General features: G+C 41.8%; 1 protein-coding gene across 1 annotated transcript in view; it reads right to left on the bottom strand.

Annotated features, from left to right (window-relative positions):
• FGGY (FGGY carbohydrate kinase domain containing) overlaps positions 1-17,210 on the bottom strand; it is a 417,339-nt gene extending 400,129 nt beyond the window's left edge. The window contains 2 exon segments of the mRNA XM_042951880.1: positions 2,169-2,295; positions 17,126-17,210. The gene's annotated coding sequence lies outside the window, so the exon portion shown is untranslated.
• Positions 17,211-17,999: the final 789 nt, after the last annotated feature.

Genomic DNA, 17,999 nt, shown 5'->3' with positions numbered 1-17,999 from the left:
TTTCCCCGATACAACCTAATAGCAAGAATATTGTTTCCTATGACTACAATCCTCCAGAGTGAAGGAGCTTACCTTCAGTCCTATTTCTTCAAAAAGGCCACTCCACCAGGATCAATTAGGTGACAGTGTCCACAGAAACAGTGTCCCAGGGATCTGAGAAGGAACTCAATATCCTCTTTCAACTTTGATCTCTGGACTCTGCTGTGAGCTCAGGCACATGAGTTCCACACAATTTATTTATTTGGTTAGTCAAATTGCAAGCAGGCGCTGGGTAAGTTTGGAAAGAAAAAGATAAGCAATGAGTATGCCTGTCCACTTTGGCCCTCTAACAGAAGAACTGAACAGCACTTCAAACGAGTCTCGCATGCTGTAAGATGGCAAGAAGGCTTCGGATGGGAAGTAAAGAGCTCATTTGGCAATAATAACAGTTGGCAATTCATAACAACTGGATGCCTAGTGGTTTCACCAACAATACCCCTGGGAGAAAACAGTACAGGTTGCTCGTGGCCAATTTTCCTCTTAAGGTGAAAAACTGTCTCCTATGGCTCCAATCTCCTAGTATGTTCGTGAGATTAACTGAGATTATATAACTTCATGAAGTGACTAGCATAGCACCTGATGTGTGGCACACACTCTGTAAGGAGCTCCAATCGTGAGGACTATTATTATGTCCCTTCCAACACCGGATCACCTCTGGACACCTGCAATATACCCCGCCCCTGCCCAGGTGTTCTCACTCTAACAGCTCAAATCCCAGTAAACGAAGCAAATGCTAAATACTTTCTCTGTGCCAGGACACTAGGAATCTTGAGCTGAAAGAGACAGGATCTCTGGCTTTAGAGCTGACAATCTAACCTAAGAATCTGATTTCTGAAAATCAAATGGTGACGACTCAAGTTATTCCCGGTGTTTGTGCTTCCAGCAAAACCTAACACACGAAGGCAATAAAACAGCTTCCTGCTGCTGCCGGAACCCTCGCCACACGCTGGGGACCAAGCGTCCTATCCCAACACCACCTTTCTCCACAGAATGCGGAGATGATGGTTGGAAGACGAAGTACCAGTTTGCTGTTTGCATCACTGCTCCAACCACGAGATCAGAAAGTCAGTATTTGTCAGGATACTGAGGGTCTTCATGTTCTGAACTAAGCCCATGTTTAAGTACAAGCCCCAGGTATCCAAGGAGATGTAAAGTATTAAATCAGACAGGAGAAAGGCTGGCTGTTCTCTCAACTCAAAGTTGGATTCCCAAAGGCAGAAAAAAAAGTCAGAACTCACCAAACCCCCATGCCTGCCTCACAATGTGGCAGCCACAGGATCAAAACTGAGCCAGTCCTGGATGATGACCAAAACCACCACCCTCCACAAGCCACACAAGGCAGGACACAGCAGCCGACACAAATACAAAATCCAACCATGTCGAGGACAAATGCACAGAACAGGTCCTAAAGAAATCATGGACGGAAAATCTGACTCATGAGAAGACATCCTCAAACTCCAACAACAAACACCGCCTTAACAGCAGATGAAACTTTGGATCTCCCACATCCTCTTCTGTAAAACCCTGCTGACTCTCTCTTCTTTTCAATCCCTGGGATCCGATAAAGCAACTCCTTAGAAGCCTTTTATGAAGCCCCACCAAGCTATTCTCTCCACACAGAAAGGGAGAGGGGACACCTCATTTAGAACACCCATCCAAGTTATGTGCTGTGTCTCCCATTTACAGACGAGGATGCTGAAATTCTGTGAGGATCGATCTCCAGTGGATGGCCACAAAACCAGGAGACGAAGGAGGCTGTATTCAAATTCAAGTTTGTCCAAGCCAGAGCAGGGCTCTTGCTGCTGTCCCTGCTACAACGTGGCTTTCCATGCTATACAAGGCGCCTTTATCCTGGGCAAACTCAGAATGCCCTTCTGGGTCTGTTTATCCTGTGAAATCTTCTGGGACACTCAAACATTAGAAATGGTTTCTCTCTGCTCTGATTCAGAAACACTATGTCACCATAAATGCTACACTAATAAACGTGAGATACTAATGGACTGTTTGTTCTACTAGCTACTTCCTAGTACCTGCCTACTGGCAACACAGTGTAGGGTAACCTAGGAACGGGGCAAGTACCGGGTTGTGGGGGAGAGGGAAGATTTTTAATGTATACTAGAGTCAAATACCTTTTAAAATAAAAAGTCTCTAGGGACTCTGCCCTTGGAGAGTTCCAGAAGCACGATCGGCAAGCCTGTCTTCCGTGTGAGGCCCCTGGATTCTCCCTCAGGACAATCTCCCTCCTTGACCAGGCACCTGTATGGGGGGGGGGGGGGGGGGGGGGGGGCGGAGAGAAGATGGAGAAATTACTTGGACAAGGGGTTTTCTCATCTGAGTCGGTCTATCTTCCACAAACCCAGTTTACACTGAGTTCACTAAAACTCAGAGTGCGAGCCCAACAGTCTCACACTTCCATGCCAGGAACCTGGAAGCAGAAAAATGGCAAAACAGGCAGAAAGAGGGTGAGGGCTGGCACCTGATTATAAATGCAAAGTTATTATAGTTTAACCTCAATATGCCAATTACCAAGCTAAGCCCGTAACGGGGAAAACTGTACACAAACTTAGTGATTTATTATTACATGGACTCTTCTTTTTGGAACGTGAATTCCTGACCTCTGAGTTCTGAATAATTTAAGTATATATGTAGTTTCTCTCCCTCTGTCACTTTCTTCTCCAAGAGGCTGTTGATTTGCTGACATAATTAACTATGAACTGATTTTCTACAGAACTAACCAGACCTTCAAAGCAAGGCTCTTATCATTAGCATATTGGCTGAAATCCAAGGCGTTTCCAAGAAAAGTCACTCAAATTAGAACAACAGAAGAACCCCCAACCTCAGTGACTGCTGTCAGATGTCAGCAAATTCAGGAAAGGCTCAGGGCAGTATTAGCTAGAGAAACAAAATCCCTTCCCCCAACACAATCTTCCAAAACTCCTTCCTCCAGAGACCATGCTCAGCCAGAAGCCGAGGTCTTTGGCCTCTTCTTGTGTTTACCTATTTATGAAGCATGACCAAGTGGATTTTAGGTCCAAGGTGAAAGGCATAAAGAACGAGTTATTTGAAGGTCAGATTTTACACTTGGGGAGCTGGATGGTGCCATTTCGCAAACATGCCCTGTCAAAATTACCAACAGCTATGGGACAAACTCAAACTACTGACTGAACCAATGCTGCTTCTGCCCCAAAAAAGCCCAAGCTCTTTATTTGGCCCCCAAGGACCTCAAAGCTCTAGTGCCCACCTGCCTCTCTAACCTCACCTCCCTACCTCCCTACCCCTCTCCCCAATCTCAACCCCCTATACAACAACCCTAAGAGCTACTAGCCATCCCTTAAATGAATGTTTGGCACCGGTGTTCATTCTGTTCCCTCCTCCTATGATGCAAAGAATACAAACTTGGAGTTCACAGAAAAAGAAATACAATGAACACACATGAACACAGCCTCACAAATAATGGAGGAAATGCAAAACAAAACAACATAAATTCTCATGTAACAAGTTGGCAAAAATAGAAAACTTTGATATTACCCTGTTTCTGCAGGAGTGTGGGGAAATAGGTAGTTTCATACACTTTTAGTGGGAGAGTAAGGGGTTCAGCCTTCTCTAGAACCATCTGGCACTATCTATCCATTTTTGAAATCTCCCCTTCTACCCTACAGGGTTTTTTTGGTAATGTTTTTGAATGTTTATTCATTTTTGAGAGAGCAAGAAAGACAGAGCACGAGCAGGGGAGGGGCAGAGAGAGAGGGAAACAAAGAATCAGAAGCAGGCTCCAGGCTCTGAGCTGTCAGCACAGAGCCCCATGCACGGGGTTTTGAACCCATGAACCGTGAGATCATGACCTGAGCCGAAGTCGGACGCTTAACCGACTGAGCCACCCAGGCACCCCTCCCCTACAGTTTAACTTCTAAGAATTGATGGATTGGCTCACCTAAAAGATATACATTAAAAATATACACTACAACGTGTTTTCGTTAAGGCAAAAGCACACTCACAAAAACCCTGGAAACAAATTAAATGTTTACTAATAGGGGAGTTACTGAAACTTATACATAAGGAGCTAGTAATACCAATGAGAAAGGGGCTAAAGAAAAATGCTAATGGTATGTTATTAAATAAAAGAGCAAGTTCTTAGAGACTACATTTGTACTAGTTTTTTGTTGTTGTTGTTTTTTGTTTTTTGTTTTTCTTAAAGACAGAGCATCACTGGGGCGCCTGGGTGGCTCAGTGGGTTAAGCGTCCAACTTCGGCACAGGGCATGATCTCACAGTTTGTGAGTTCGAGCCCCACGTCAGGCTCCGTGCTGACAGCTCAGAGCCTGGAGCCTGCTTCGGATTCTGTGTCTCCCTCTCGCTCTGCCCCTCCCCCACTCACGATCTGTCTCTGTCTCTCAAAAAATGAATAAATGTTAAAAAAATTTTTTTTTTTTTTTTAAAAGCATCAGTGGTTCTAAAACCGTGGTCTCCAGAACAGCATCAGCATCACCAGGGAACACTCGAAATGCAAATTCTCAGCCTCCAGCCCACATCTACTGCTTCAGAAGCCCTGGGAGTGCAACTCCACAGCCAGCCCTGTAAAAGCCCTCCAGGTGATCTTGACAGATGCGACAGTTTGAGGGTCAACGTACTGTACTAAGACCTAACACACGAGATTCAGGAAGCACACACCAACTCCCGCTTCCTGCAGTGACACCTAGGGAAAAGAAAGGTGGTGGAAACGTGGAGGACATTTTGAACTTCCCCACTCTGCTGTCGGAATGTTCACAATGAACAGCTAATACTGTAGTAACAAGAGAGATCTTCCTAATAGTGAGTGGAGCTTTGCTCTGTGTGGCTCCCATCCTCCACACCTCATTTTTGTCCCGTGGGATCATCCAAACCACCTAATTCCTTTCAGGGGAGCTATCCCTTTCAAATGCTTTACGATGATTCTAGTGACTTCCTATTGGTCTTCTTTCCTCCAAAACTATAGGTTTTCAGTTCCTATAAGCGCTCCTCCATGCCATGGCTTTTTCTAAAATAAAAGGGATAAGGCGCACTTGATACGTTTAATGAGAATGATCTTCAGACACTCACGTTTCCATGTGATGTTGTATGGAGAGCAGGTAAGCTGTACTACCAGCACATGGAAACCTGCCTGGAGACCCACTGGATGCAACATATACTGGGACAAATCAGGGGCCCATGCGGCCCAATATCCAATGACACTAAGAGCAGAATAATTTGTTCCGGAGAAAAGGGAAAGGGAGCTTGAATATGTTCCCAAACTGTCTCCAAAGGAGGGCTCTGAGGGAGCCTTTGTCAACTACCCTACTCTTCCTACTGTTTTATCAAGATGTATCTTCACATGAATCCAAATGTTTCCCAAACATACTTATATTTTGAGCCAATCCTCACCTTGGATCTCATGAGGGCTTACTCTTTGCCAAGCACAGTATCTGTGCACAGTATGACGTGACCCTGCTAATTTTCCCAACCCTGGAGGGATCCATACTTAGAAATGGGGGAACTAAGGTTCCGTGCAGTAAGGTCACTTGGCCACCGTCACAGAACCAGTAAAAATCAGAGAAGGACTTCAGTCCTATGCCCCTTCCACCAGATCACCGAATACTTTTAAACGTCCTAACAGAAGCCTCATTCTAACCTCAAAGTTGGCCAGTAGTTCTACCATCCCAGAATTCCGTGAACAACATACACTGAGACTTGTCTGTTGAAATCACTCTTGACTTTACACAGTCTTCCTCTCATTCTTCGTCCCCCACAACCCACCAGTAACTGAGTCTTCTTAATCTCTCCATCCTGTGGCTGGTTTAGCAGAACACAAGCTCCTCGGCTGTCAGCCTGGTCTGCAACAGACTTTGCTATAACGGAGGCCCGACTCCAGATGGCCAAGGGACTGGTAATACACTGAGCCTGAATGATTTCTACCTCATCGCCCTACTCTCCCTAAAGCCACCCCACACATACATCACCGTGTATCACTGTATAGGTACCTGCTGTATGAAGTCTGCTTCCTCCATGTTGGTAAGAGCCTCCTCAATAATTTAAGATGATGAAGGCAAAGGTGGCGGGGTGGGGCAGGGGGGTGGGGGGAGGATGTTATAGAGGAGTCTCCTGGAAAAAGTATTCCTAGTTTGGGAAGGAAATCTCATCATTTCCCCCTCACACATCAAACCTACTTCTCCCAGACATACTATTCCTTCTCTCTTGTCTCTCAGTGAACAGCACCACCAACCATGCTGACTGTTTGCAAGGCATCTATAGGTTATGACTCCTGTGCACGTTATTCTCAGCCTGCCTGCCCCCCCTACCATACACTCAATCCTTTTCTGCCTACCCTCTGTCCCAGGGCTACAGTCTGGATCTCCAGGCGCCCAACCCTCTGTCTTCTACTTGGGTTTGGACAATGGAGAGCAGTAGCAAAAGGCGTCAAGAAGGAAGGAGAGTAAGGTCCAGGCTCCCTTGGACTGAACAACCTGCATCTCTTGAACAAAGGTAACAAGGCCTCTCAAGGCAGATTTCTGCACAGTTTCTCCTTTTGGGTTCTGGTAACACTCCTCTCCTAACCCCTTTACATAGGACAGAACAATCCTACTTTCTCAGCCCCATGGATTCAGGCTGCCCTCATCTCTCTAAATAGTTCCTTTACTAAAAAATTATCCTAATTGGAGGGTGTCTTCTATTTCCTTTTGATCTACTTCCTGCACTGTGCCCTTTCAGACATCAAGGAGTAAAAGTGGTCCCGTTATTACTGGTGCCTGGATACTTCAAAACCTCTTCCTCATACCCTCAAATAGTCCCTTCTTTAAATTTTCTTCAGAAATTCCAGTTGAAGACCTCCACCGCTAGCCGAGATGAAGTAACAGGAACCATATTTACCCTCCCATCAAAAACTACTTTAAAAATATACATATATAGGAAATGAGGGTTCTCAGGACACTGAACATTAAGGCAAGAAAGTACAGTGAGCCCAGAAAGGGAGGGAAAATGAAATGTCCTGAAATTGCTGAAGCTTAATGTGTGGGACCATGGTACAGGAAGAGGAAATCCAGGCCAAGCCCTGCAGTCTGCCAGCATTGAGGAAACAGAGCTAGGAGTCTGTGGACAACAGGAAGCTACATTTCTTAGGGCAGAGTACAAGAAAAGAGAGAGTTACACAGAGGGAGAATTCCAGAGAACTACAAAGGGTGCTCCTCAAGTATTCAGGAGAGTACCAAACACCACATGCGTGTGAGGAAACCATTTGCGCCAGAATCTCCCAGAATTGGTGTACTTCACACGGGGCCATGAATAGTGCCCACTGACACCAGCCAGAGTGGAAAAACGTAATTCACAGGGTACTAAGTAGAGTAGAAGGGTTTCACCTCAGCAGTGAAGAAGAATTAACCCTGGTCCCACCTAACAAAGCTTAGGGCAAGACTCAGAAGAATCCAATGGTTTGCAAATACCTCACTCATACCCCAGAACAAAGTTCAAGTGTATTTATAAAAATACAAAACTATCTAACACAAAACAAGGTAAAATACACAATGCCTGGTGTTCAATCAAAATTTACCAGGCATGCAAAGATACAGGAAAATACTATCCAAAATGAGAAAAATCAATGGGCAGTGACCTCACACTGACACACTGGACAGAATTAGTAGACACAGATATTAAAATAGCTATGATTCCTGTATCTCGTATGTCAGAAAGCTAGGCGAGAGATTGAACTTGAAAGTTCAGAAATGGAAGATGAAGCAACTGTAGGCTGAAATGCTAAAAATGACAACTAGGATATCTGAGATGAAAAACTTACTGTATAGAATTGGACAATACTGAAGAAAAGATGAGTGACCTTCAAGACACAACAATAAGACACTAACCATGAACAGAGAGAAAAGATTCTTAAAAAATAGACAGAGTATCAGTGAGCTGTGGAAAAACTACAAGTGGTACAATATATGTGAAATGGGAATCCCTGAGGCAGAGCACAGAGAAGGGGTCAGGAACAATATTTGAAGACCCAATGGTCACAAACATTTCAAATTTGATGAAAACTACAAACTCACAGATTCAAGAATACCAATGAACCCCAAATAAAAGAAATGTGAAGAAAACTGAACCAAGACAACATCAGATTCAAATTGTTCAAAACCAATGATACAGAAAATCTTAAAAGCAGCTTGGGGGGAGGGGAGGTGACAATCGCCCAAAAGAAAAAAAAAAAAAAAAATACGGGGGCACCTGGCTGGCTCAGTCAGTTTAAGCATCCAACTTTGGGTCAGGTCATGATCTCATGGTTCGTAGGTTCAAGCCCAGCATTGGACTTTCCGAGCCCAGAGACCGCTTTGGATCCTCTGTCTCCCTCTCTCTGCCCTTCTCCCTTTCACACACTCTCCCTCAAAATAAATAAATAAGTAAATAATAAAGATTATTAAAGAAGACGACATTACAGAAGAAAGAAATAAAAATAGAAAGGACAACAGATTTCTCATCAGAAATAATAATGCAAGCTAGGAGACAGCAGAGTAAGATTTTTGAAGTATTGAAAAAAAAAAACTTTCTATCTAAAATTCTGTACCCTGTGGAAAAACAATTCAAAACGGAAGCATTAATAAAGACTAACTCAAACAATGATGAAAAAATTCATTACTAGCAGAACTGCACCATAAGAAGCGAGGCAAAAAATGGTAGCACATGGAAATCTGCATCTATAAAACAAAACAGAATGTAGAGCACACGGGGAACTATGTGGGTACATATAAAGGCTTTTTAAAAATTAGTCGAATGTCTGGGGCACCTGAGTGGCTCAGTCAGTTAAGCATCTAACTCTTGATTTGGGCTCAGGTCATGATATCACGGCTGGTGAGTTCAAGCCCCATGTCAGGCTCCCAGCTGTCAGCACAGACTGCTTGGGATTCTCTCACTCCCTCTTTCTCTGCCCCCTCACTCACTCATTCTCTCTCTCTCAAAATAAATAAATAAACTTTAAAAAAATTACTTGAATGTCTTAAAAAGATAACTGACTCCCTGAAACTAAAATAATAACCATACATCATGGGGTTTAAACCTATGTAGATATAAAATGTACAATATAAAATAACAGTAGCACAAAGGCTAGGAGGCAAGAATTATAAACATACTGTTATAGGGTTCCTATATTATATGTTAAGTGGTATAATCCCACTTGAAAGTTGACTCTGATAAATTAAAGATGTATTCTGTAAACCCTAAAGCAACCATTAAAATAATACCAAAAGAAAAAGCTATGCCTAGTAAGCCAATAAAGGAGAGAAAAAAATGAAATTATAAAAAAACAACCCAAAAGAAGGCAGAAAAAGAGTAAAAAGAACAAAGAACAGATGGAACAAATAGAAATGAAAAGAAAAAGCTAGATGGGTACATTTAAAAATTTAAAAGAAACCATATGAATACTTGTATTAAATATAGTCTAAATACTCCAATTAAAAGGCAGAAATTAGCAGGCCTCACTTCGTCATCCAGTCCAACTATATGCTGCCTATAAGAAACCCATTTTAAATATAAGAAACACACAGGTTAAAAGTAAAAAGAAGAAAAAGATATGCAACAACAGAGCATTCAAAAGAAAGCTAAATCATTATCACACTAAGTAGATTTTAAAGCAAAAACACTACAGGTCTAATAACTAAGTATATTTCAGAGTCAAGAATATTCCCAGAAACTAAGAAATAATAACGGGGATGATTCACCAAGATAACCTAACAATCCTAGGTATTAACACATCTAATAACAGTGCATCCGAATACATAAAGCAAAATGTGATAGAGATGCAAAGAGAAATGCATATATCCATAATTATCCTCAGAGATTCTAACACCATTCTCTCGGTAATTCTCTCAATGATGGAGTAAGTTGACACAAAATCAGCAAGGATGTAATATACAGTAGTCAGCAAAGCTGATATATTGATAAGTAAAAAGCACTCTATCCAAAAAAGGGCAGAACACACATACTTTAAGTTCACATCAAACATTTACCAAGACAGACCATATTCTGGGCCAAAAAATACTCTCAAGAAGTTAAAAGAATTCAACTCCTACAAAGTACCTTCTATGACCACAATGGAATTAAATTATAAATCAATAATTAAAAGATAAGTGGAAAGTCCTCAAATATTTGGAAACTGAATAACACTTCTAACACACGGATCAAAGAATACATTTAAAAAATATAAAGTATTTTAACTGAATGAAAATAAAAATATAGCAGAAGTGGTAGGATGCACTTGATGCAATAAATCTATAGTGTCGTAAGCATGTAATAGAAAAGTTGCCTCAAATAAATAACTCAATTTCCATCTTAAGAAATTAGAGAAGAATAAAAGGAACCCAAAGCTAGCAGAACAAATAATAAATGTCAGAGGAAAAATCAAGAAGTTTAAAAAAAAGACTACAGAAAATAAATAAAACCAAAAGCTGTTTTTTTGAAAAGACCAATCAAATTAATACATTTCTAAACAGAATAACCAGGAAAATAAAGAGAAAAGATGCCAGTATTAGGATTTTATGTATCAGGAATGAGGGAGATGAAATCACAACAGATTCTACAGATATCAAAATAATGAGGGAATATTATGAGCAACTAAGAAGATATGTACAAATTCCTTAAAATATAGGAACTACCAAACCTCACTGAAAAAGAAGCAGATGATCTGAATAGTCCTGTATTATTAAATCAGTTGAGTTCTTCCTCTTCTTGACAGAAAACCAAAAACAAAAAGAACTCTAGACATCTTCATTGGTGAATTCTACCAAACATTTAAGGAAGAAATAATATTCTATACAAGCTCTTTCAAAAAACTGAATTGGAGGAAATACTTTCCAACTCATTTTTGAGACCAGAATTATCTTGATAACAAAACTTAAAAGACAACACAAGGAAAGAAAACTGTATCAATATTTATCATTAACATAAATGGAGAAATTCTTAAAATTTTAGCAAATAGAATCCAACTAACTATAAAAAGGATAATAGGTCCTGACCAAGTGGGATTTATCTCAGGAATACAAGGTCTAACATTCAAAAAAAAAAAAAAAATCGGTGAATGTAATTCATCATATTAAGATTCTTTAAAAAAAAAAAAAAAAAAGTCTTAATAGTTACAGAAAAGAACACCTGACCAAAAAAAAAATTCATTCTTCAGTTAAAGACAAAAACAAAAACAAAAATTGCAACATGTCTCAGCAAAATAGGAACAGACTGAAACTTCCTAAACCTGATAAAAACCTACTATAAAAACTATTCAACTAATATCATACATCATAGTTAATGATGAAAAAATGAATGTTTCTCCCTAAGAAAGATCAGAAAGAAGATGTCACTTCCATGCAACACGGAGTAGAGATTCTAGCCAGTGCACTATAGCAAGAAAAAGAAATAAAAGGCACCCACATTGAAAGGAAGAAAGTAAAACTGTCTTTATTCACAGATAACATGATCACCTACATAGAGTATCTGATGGCATCCACAAAAAAGGCTATTAGAACTGAAAAGGAGTTTAGCAAGATTGCAGGATACGTGACCAATACACAAGCAGCAACAAACTGGAAGATAAAATTTAAAAGATAATTTCATTTCAATAGCATCAAAAAAATAGGATACCTACAGATAACCTGACAAAGATGTGCAAGACCTACCTACTGAAAGGTACAAAACACTGAGAAAAATTAAGGAAGACCTAAATAAACAGATATAGGAACCATGGGTTAGAACACTCAATTGTTAAGATGTCAATTTGCTCCCAAATTAATGTAGAGATTTAATGTCGTTCTAACTTAAATCTAAATAGGTCTTTTTTGTGAAACTGACAAAATGGCTGTAAAATCAATACGGAAATCTAATCACCTAAAAAAACCAAAGCAACTTTTGAAGATGTACTTCAAAATCCACCTATACTACCTGGCTTCAATACTTACTGTTGCAAGATTTTTTACCTCAATACCTGGATCCGTTGTCTGGCCACTTCAAAGAATGAACAGGTGGACATAGAATGAGCAGCAGGCAAAGTTTATTGGAGTCTAAGATTAGAAAGCAAGAGGTAGGAAAGCTGTCTTTACAGAGAGGGGGCGTTCAAAGGTGAATACCTGTGGACTATACAACAGGGGTCCTTGTTTAATAAGGTTCTGGTCACACACCCACCCTTCCCTTCCTCCTTGTTCCTTCTCAGGTCCTACCTTTATTGGCTGGATAACACTAGGTGCTGGGTTGTCCATTCCTGATTGGCTCGATTCCGTTGTATAAGGGCTATGGCCATATCATTCCTTGTGGGTCATATGTTTTATGGTCTACTCCTTATTTTCAGTTAGGTCTTTTGTCAAATTCCTGAGGGAAACTGGTGGGGGAGTGGGTGGTGTCTGTTACATTCTTCAGAGGAACGTTATGCCGGAGGGGGTTTATTGTAGTCAGCCACTCCCAGAATTGTTCCAAAATATGTGTTTTTCCCCACCCAGGGACCTCAGATCATCTTTCCCTCTCTGCCTACTGAATCCTATCTTTTCCTATCATATTATTACGAAACTATAGTCATCAAAACTATGCAGTATTGGGCATTAAAACAGCCAAAGAGAACAACGGAACAAAGCAAAACATCCAGAAATGGGCCTCCACATATACACAGTCAATTGATTTTAACCAAAGGAGCAAAGGCAAGTCAATGGAGAAAGGATAGGCTTTTCAGCAAATGGTAGTGGAACAATTAATGACATACATGAAAAAATTAACTTTGTTTCATATCTGATGCTATAGATTAATTGAAAATAGATTGTGGATTTAACGTAAAACCAAAACAACGAAGCTTCTTTAAAAAAACAGGAGAGGGGCACCTGGGTGGCTCAGACGGCTGAGTGGCCCACTCCAGCTCAGTTCATGATCTCACGGTTCGTGAGTTTGAGCCCACATCACGCTCTGTGCTGACAGCCTGGAGTCTGGAGGGTGCTTCGGATTCTGTGTCTCCCTCTCTCTCCAAAACCCTCTCCCATTCATGCTCTGTCCCTGTCTCTGTCTCTCAAGAATAAATAAACATTAAAAAAAAAAAAAAAAAAAAAATAGGAGAAAATGAGAGTCCTGGCTAGGCATGACTTCTTACATAAAATTACTAAAACCACGACCCATAAAATAATAAATTGATAAAAGAGTCACCATCAAAGTTATAAATTCACAAATTAGACTTCATCAAAATTGGGAACTCTGCTTATGAAAAGACACGGTTAAGAAAATGAAGAGACTAGAGGTGGCTGGGTGGCTCAGTCAGTTAAACATCTAACTCTTGATTTTGGTTCAGGTCATGATCTTACATACAGTTCATGAGTTCAAGCCCCATGTCAGTGGGGTTCTGCTTGGGATTCTCTTTCTCCCATTCTCTCTCTGCCACTCTCCCTTGTATTTTGTGTCTCTCTCTCGCTCTCTCATAAATAAGCTTAAAAACATATGAAAAAACAAGCCACAAAATGGGAGAAAATATTTGTACATACAAGTGACATAAAGAACTTGCAATGAGTAAACAAAAGCTCTCAAAACTCAGTAAGAAAATAAATGGCTCATTTTTTACAAGTGAACACAAGATTTCACAAACACCTCACCCAAGAAGATATATGATACATATATGGGCAAGTAAGCACATGATAAGAAGCTTGAAATTATTATTCATTAGGGAAATGTACGTTAAAACTCCCTGATAGAGGACTCCATGTTATCAGAATTGTTAAAATTAAAACGAGTGACCACACCAAGTGCTGGAGAAACCGGAAGTTTCATGCACCACTGAAGGCAATGCAAAAAGGCACAATCGCTCTGAAATACAGCTTTTTAAAAAGTTAAACACACACCTACCATGTGAACTAGCCATCCTCCTTCTAGGTATTTAACCAAGAGAAATCAAAGAATAGGCCCATTCAAAGGCATGGATATGAATAGTCCTAGCACCTTTATTTGTGGTAGCCAAAAAGCAGCCCATAATCCAAATACCCACCAACAGGTAAATAGATAAAGTACAGTATATTCGTGCAATGCACCAAATGAAGTGTGCATGCTCAACATGGATGAATCTCAACATGATTAAGCTAAGTAAAAGCCAACATGCAAAAAAGATACGTATTGTATGACCCCACAGATAAAATCCTAAAATAATATTAAATAATCTATACTGACAGAAAGCAGATCACTGGTTGCTGGGGGGGTGGGTTGGGAGAACCAGGAAGGAAGGGATTACACAGGAGCACAAGTAATCTTTATGGATGTTAGAGATGTTCTTTATCTTACTTGTGATGATGGTTTCACAGACCCAGACACACGTCAAAACATCTATTAGATATTTTAAATATATACAGTTTATTATATGTCAAGCATACCTCAATAAAGCTGTTGAAAAATACCCCAGTTGGGAAAGCCTTTTCCCTGACAGCACTGTAACTGCTCCCTCCTTTCCCATTCCCTACATCCAATTGCTGTTAATTCCTAACCATTCCACAGCCAACCTTTGTACAATGCAGGGGTAAGGGGCACTGACCTGCCGCAACATAAAAATCTGTTCACAACTTTTGACTCCCCCAAAACTTAACTTTCTAATAGCCTAGCGTTGATGAGAAATCTTACCAAAAATATAAACAATCAATTAACACATATTTTGTGTGTTATATACTGTATTCTTATATACTGTATTCTCACAATGAATTTAGCTAAAGGAAATGTTAAGAAAATCTTGAGAGAAAATACATTTACAGTACTGTAAAAATTCCACGTATAAGTGCATCTGCGTTCAAACCTGTATCGTTTGAGGGTCAACTGTATTCTCTCTCCCTCTCCAGTCCAGAACTATCACCCTAACCCATCTCTCACCTGTATTATAAAAGCCTCTCTCCACCCTGAGGCCAGAATTAACTTTCTAAAACACCAATCTGTATCACTTCAACAGCTCCTGGTTGCTCTGGAGATAGGCTTCAAACTCCCTTAATATGACTCACCTGACCCTCCCCAATCTGACCTTTTCCCCTTCCGAAGCCTCCTTTCTGGTGATTTCCCACCTCACCCTTTCCTATCCAGCCATACGAGTCAACAATGTGCCAGGTTTATATAGTTTTGCGCACGCTGTTCCCAAGTCAAATAATCCCCTTCCCTTTTGTCTCTCTCCAGCCCACTCATACTGAGGCTCTGTCACTCAGCTCGAGTATGATCTCCTCTGGGAAGCCTTCCACGAAACCCCACATTAAGCCATTTGCCCTTCTCTCCACTTAGTTCAAATCACAGTCAATTACCAGCATCTTCCTCATACCCTGCCGCAACACTAATCTCAGAATCATATAATCTCCCTCATTAGACTAGATATAATAAGCAGACTGAGTGAAAGTTGGAAGCAGAGACCAAACCTTGTTCATCTTTACCTACCCAGAGCCTACCACAGTACCAGGCCCAGAATACATGCCACACCATTAGTGAACAAATGAATGAATGGAAGAACTGGTTTGGATGACCCTTATACCACCACCTGGGTTGATTCTGTATTTCTCCGTATAAAGAGATGGGCAGATGAGGTTAAATGATCTCTGCAGTACATTCTGGTAAAATAATTATTTCAAATCCCCTGGAGGGAGCTGGGGGGGGGGGGGGGGGGTGGTCCCTATTCCGGCTGGGCAAGATTCATTACCTCTAAACTGTTTTCAAAACCAGCTGGTAATTGACTGTGATTTGAACTAAGTGAAAGGTTAGGGAAAGGGAACCAGATTCCAGGAAAAGACAAGGTCCACAGCAAAAATTAACACAGCCTGGAAGAAGGCCCAGTCTCCTCCCAGTAAACTTCTTACTTTCATCCAGAAAGATACAGATCTCCACCCTCAGGATTATTCCCTTCTCCCAATACGCATGTTTTGATTTCCAAATCCAGCAAGGGAGGCTCCCAAGCTCACTTCCCCTCAAAATCAATCACAAGGCCCTTCTCACCCTCTCTGGTCTTTCCCTTATCATCCTTAATCAACGATCCTCTGGGCCTCCCACTCACACGGCCTCCTCAGCTGATCCCTCCAACAGCCAGGCCAGTGATCATCAGGTCAAGAGCCAGGCAGAAGGCCTCATTAACAGGAGACTCCCAGAAGACCAGGAGGCAGTCGAAAGGCTGCAAGACCCAGCTGGGAACCATAAAAAGTAAAAAATCAGGATATATATTTGGTGGACCATAAAAAAAGAAAAGCAAAAACAAAACAAAGCAAAACTCTACCATCTGTATAATAGCCACAAACCAAGAGAAGACCGGCCTTCTTTCTCACTGATTTACAATTCAAAAGTGTAATCACTTCCTCCCTCCAGATCTCCTATTTTAAAAAATTAACCTAATGCTGTTCCATGTTTTGGTAGTGACTGACCCTTTAAGTTAGGGACACTATTAGTTAAGACCTAAGAAGTGCTTTCGTGGAAAATAGCCAATGATTAGGGAAATTCACCATTTTACATCTTGCCAATCCTTAAAAGAAGGGAAATGAATTAAAAAGCAAGGATAACATTAGGCCTTTCCTACCAGGCTGACTGTAACCAAACAGCATTATACCATCACAACTAAAATGCACCTTAAACGTTATCACAAGCTGCTGAAAGCGTTTGAAGTTACAAGCAGCACTGGCCTTTAAAATGTCTTAGGCAGCCAGATTTGTATTAAAAACTCAAAACTGTTCAGGAAAAAATATCCTAAAATAGGGGTCCGGGGGAGGGAGGGAGTGACTAAAATATAGAGAGCGTGAACACAGTTAACTGGTCGGAGATGGCAGAGGACCCCGGGTTCCCGACATATCATAGACAGCCTTGGGGATGCAGTAAAGGCCGACCCTTCTCTCGACGGGCCAGCCGCCTCACCCAGGAGAGGGCACAGGGAACTCAACAGCATCCCGGGGGGCGGAGGCCCTGCTAGCTTGAGACTTAAGCGGCAGGAGAAGGAAGACCAAGAGGAAGGGGCGGCGACTGCGGAAAAGGTGGGGGAGGCTTGGGCCGGGTGAGCTCTCGGGTTGGAGAACGTGGGCGCTACGAGCCTGCGCGCCTGCAAAAGCCCCTGCTGCACACGTGGGACTGGGAGGAGGGTCACTTACTTGTCCAATCTGAAATTAGATTTTAGCTAGCGGGGCTCTGCAGGTTGCCGTGCGGAACGGCACAGCGCGCGTGCAGAGCGGTCCCAGAGAGTGGCTGCGGCTGCGCCCCGCCCCCGGCCCCGCCCCCGCCGGACGCGGCCCCTGTAAAACCCCCCCTGATTGGCCCTTTGAACCGGGCCTAGGATTGGCCCGCTTGTGCCCGCCCCCGCCTCCGAAGCCTCGCCCCGGCTCCACGGGCCTTAGGGACTTTTTAAAAAGGCAAGGAGGTCCTCCGCACACTCTTCGCAGCCTCTGACGCTTGGGTGTGGAAGATCCGCATCTTATAACCGCTTCTCAACCATTTACTGAATGCAATTTACTGACCGTTGTAGGAGGATGTCATTAATAATAATAATATATTAATAATAATTACTGAATGCTTGCTTTGTGCCAGGTCCTCTTTCTGATACTTTGCAGGAATTTATCCGTGTAATCCTCTGGCCAACCCTCTGAAGTGGTGTCACAGTCTTTAAATCCTCAAAGCAGATAGGCCCTGCCTGTGCAGAAGTTACAATGTGTGGGCCCTAGACACACCCAATTCATTTAAACCTCACAGTTCTTGCCTTTCCAATAAACTAGGCGGTATTCGCCCCTGTTTACAGATGCAAGAGTCATCTGTTTTTTAGCTTGTTCTGAAACACACAGCTAGCTGCTAGAGAACCAGACAGAGAATTCCAATTTGGGCTCTAATCTGAGCTGTTTCCCTTCAAAAAGTAGGTTCCCAGGCTGATGGGACTGAAGATTTGGAAGATGGTTCAGCAAGCCGCTGATTCCAAACCCTTTGCTTCCCTAGAAAAGTAAACTGAGGTCCAGTAAAAGGAAGTGAGTTTCCAAG

The sequence above is a fragment of the Panthera leo genome, chromosome C1 (genome assembly GCF_018350215.1).
Source record: "Panthera leo isolate Ple1 chromosome C1, P.leo_Ple1_pat1.1, whole genome shotgun sequence".
Taxonomy (NCBI): Eukaryota; Metazoa; Chordata; class Mammalia; order Carnivora; family Felidae; genus Panthera; species Panthera leo.
This window is presented reverse-complemented; position numbering and strand designations above follow the sequence as displayed.